The sequence below is a fragment of the Ornithorhynchus anatinus genome, chromosome 9, assembly GCF_004115215.2.
Source record: "Ornithorhynchus anatinus isolate Pmale09 chromosome 9, mOrnAna1.pri.v4, whole genome shotgun sequence".
In the NCBI taxonomy this organism is placed as follows: Eukaryota; Metazoa; Chordata; class Mammalia; order Monotremata; family Ornithorhynchidae; genus Ornithorhynchus; species Ornithorhynchus anatinus.
This window is the reverse complement of record NC_041736.1, coordinates 30,920,303-30,923,932: the sequence shown is the minus strand read 5'-3', so window position 1 is coordinate 30,923,932 and position 3,630 is coordinate 30,920,303. Positions and strand designations below refer to the sequence as shown.

The window sequence follows — 3,630 nt, the reverse complement described above, 5'->3', positions numbered from 1 at the left end:
GAAAACTGAAAAGATAGGCAGAGCTAAAATCCCAAAGAGATGGGATTTTTGGTAGAAGAAAGAACTCTTGTAAAAAAAAAAATTGTGGTATTTGTTAAGCGCTTACTATGTGCAAAGCACTGTTCTAAGCGCTGGGGGATACAAGGTAATCAGGTTGTCCCACGTGGGGCTCACAGTTTTAATCCCCATTTGACAGATGAGGTAACTGAGGCACAGAGAAGTTAAGTGACTTGCCCAAGGTCACACAGCTGACTAGCAGCAGAGCTGGGATTAGAACCCGTGACCTCTGACTCCCAAGCCCACGCTCTTTCCACTGAGCCACGCTGCTTCTCAGCATTGTAAGGGGGTTGAACAATAGAAGGAGCTGGTGAAAGAAGCTGAGAATTCTTTCAGAATAGGCCAAAAACATCCATATGCTTGGTCTGATTGGTGTGAGTCTCCCTTGAAGGAAGCAGGTGGATGGAATAGATGACTCCTTCTGTTCTCTATGGTTCTGTGCCTTTACAAATGTATCCTAAATGGTTTTTTTAAGACAAAGAAATGTGCACAGGTCAGCAGTTCAGATAGCTGCCATTACTCACCAAGTAAATCTATTGTGTCCTCTCAGGGTCACACCTGGGGAGTTTCCAGTACTCTAACAGCCTTGGTTACGAGAGAGAGAGAGTCAAGCAGAGGCCTACCCATTCCATTCCTAGCTTGGCTAGTGGCTAGCGAGTGGAAGGCAATCTGCCACAAGTCAAAACTCACCCGTGCCGGGAAGCAGAAGCATGGGAGAGAGTCAAGGGCGGAGACTCAAGTTTACTGCGTGGAAGGAGGCAATGGTAAACGGCTCTGTATTTTTACCAAGAAAACTCTATGGATCCACTACCAGAACGATTGCAGATGGAGAGCGGGGCGTTCTGGGAGAGATGTATTCGTGGTGTCGCTGAGGGTTGGAAACGACTCGACGGCATAAGACAAATAGGGTGCAAACTCTGACCCTATCAACGAAAAGTGAAGTCATCCAAGTTACACAGTAAAAAGAACAAGCCTCCAACATCATCTCCAGTGGCATGTACTGAGCACCTACTACTGAATACTAGGAGCTGTAGTAAGACCTTGGAGGAGTGCAGTACTCAAAAGTCATATGTTGCCTGCCCTTAGATTTACAGAATAATAGGGGAGATGGACCAAAAATATTTTGTGAGAGGCCAAGGAAGAAAAAGTACAAGTATAAGATACCTCTTGCTCTCAGTATACTCCGCAAATGACAACCAACCAGGAAGCAGTACAAACCAACCAGGATGTGTCGCCCAGCAGTACAAACCCCAAACTATCAATCAATCAGTCAATTGATCAATCATTGTATTTAATGAGTGCTTACTGTGTGTGCAGAGCACTTTATTAAGCACTTTGGCGAGTAGAATACATTAGAGCTACAAATTTGACTGTGCAGATGGGCATACAAATAATATATGAATTAATGTATATTAATATCTATGGAGAAAAAGAGAGAGAGAGATATGAGGGCTAAAGGTATGATTAAAGTATTAAGTTCCTAGGATATGATTAAAGTATATAAACACCCAGGTTGGGCTTTGTTCTGATGATTGCGTGGTCAAAGGGAAGGTGGAATTTTAGGTGGACATGGAAGATGGGCAGAGCTGTCGTCTAGTGGAGCTGGTGGAGAAGGGAATTCCAGGAGGGGGAGAAGCATGAGCTGTAAGTTAGAGGCAAGAAAGTCAAGAGCGAGGTTCAGCCAGTGGAAGTTTAACTTTTTCGGCAATAACTGCCATCTTCCCTCTCCATCATGGGTCCCTGATGCCCCTGGCATGTTTCATGCATGCAGAATCAGGGGTAAAATCTTCTGCGGCGTGCTTATGGTGTGCCCCACAGTGGAAAGCCAACCATGCTGTCTCCCCGAGAACTGGTGTCGGTTCTCCTCTTGTACACTTAGAGGAGCCTCCATCCCTTCCTGCTTCCGCCACCCCAGTGGGAAAGAGAAGGAGGCTTCCACAAAACCCCGGGAACTCTGCTGTAACTGCTTCTGTGGCTATGGGTGAGCTCCATGTCACAGTTTAGGATTGACCCTACCACCCCGTGTTTCCCCTTTCCTCCCACAGGCCACACGCCTCCAAAATGGCGTATCAGGCCATGAGGTGGAGATCAACGGACCGTTGATGGAGAGACCTAAGAGCAGTAGAGACCCAAGGATGCCACCTTCCTGCTTAACTGCCAGTGAGAAGCCTGCGGGAGCATCTTTGGGAGGGCCAAGAGGAGCCACCTGTGTCAGCCAGAGGCAGCTTTAAACAAAAGAAAGGATGTATTAAAACCCCACTTGTACATGGACCACTCAGTGTTCTGAGACCTCCGGAGAGGGAGTGGGATAAAAGGTGCCTGACTTGGAGGCAACTGTGGTCTCTATGTTCTCTACCAGTGGGAGTGGTATTTTCATTCTTAGATTATGAGCCCGCCGAGGGACAGGAATGATATCTAATTGCCAATTCTATATTCTCTCATTCTCTCCCAATACTTCGGGAGAGGGTTCTGCACACAGATCTGCAAATGGTTAGCAGCAAGCATATACTATTACTACTATTAATAATGATGGTATTTGTTAAGTGCCTACTATGTGCCAAGCACTGTTCTAAGCACTGGAGGAGATAGAGGGTCATCAGGAGAAGCAGCGTGGCTCACTGGAAAGAGCATGGGTTTAGGAGTCAGAGGTCAGGCATTCTAATCCTGGCTCTGCCACTTGTCAGTTGTGTGACTTTGGGCAAGTCACTTAACTTCTCTGGGCCTCAGTTATCTCATTTGTAAAATGGGGATAAGACTGTGAGCCTCACGTGGGACAACCTGATCACCTTGTATCCCCCCAGTGCTTAGAATAGCGTTTTGCACATAGTAAGTGTTTAACAAGTATCACCATTATTATTATTAGGTTGTCCCACGTGAGGCTCACAGTCTTAATCCCCATTTTCCAGATGAGGTAACTGAGGTACCGAGAAGTGGAATGACTTGCCCAAAGTCACACAGCTGATGGGTGGCGGGGCCGGGATTAGAACCCATGACCTCTGACTCCTAAACCCGGGGTCTTTACTACTACAGGGGAATTCAGTCAAGGAAGACTCTTTGTTGGACTCTGATTGGACTTCCCTTCCACACAGACACTTTTCATACCTGCCTGACAAGCATCCCATGATCTTGTTGGCCTCGGTGCTCTCCCTCTATTGGCTCCCTAAAGACACAGATTCACACGTATCCTTACTTTCCTCCAGTGACCTGAGCAGGGCTGCGTCGGCAGGTGTTTCCCGGGGCCAGACCACCTAAGATTAGAATTCCGATCCCTGGAAGGAGGTCAGACAAGCCATAACTCCTCACCGTCAGTTTTAAATCACTCGATCGGCAGTCCCCTTCCTACCTCAACCTGTTGGTTTTGAATTACAACCCTAGTCCATACATTCCCCCAATTTATGCTCTGTACCTCAATCTCATTTATCTTGCCACCAGTGCCTTGCCCACGTCCCGTCTCTGACCAGGAATTCCCTATCCCTTCACATATGACAGACCACAATTCTCCCCACCCTCAAAGCTTTATTAAAATCCCATCTCCTCCAAGAGGCCTTCCCTGACTAAGCCCTCATTTCTCCT

General features: G+C 47.1%; 1 non-coding gene across 1 annotated transcript; it reads left to right on the top strand.

Moving 5' to 3' along the window:
- The first annotated feature begins 597 nt into the window (after positions 1-597).
- On the top strand, positions 598-737 carry LOC114814474. The gene has a single exon (XR_003762267.1). It is a non-coding gene; the product is annotated as a small nucleolar RNA SNORA7 (small nucleolar RNA).
- Positions 738-3,630: the final 2,893 nt, after the last annotated feature.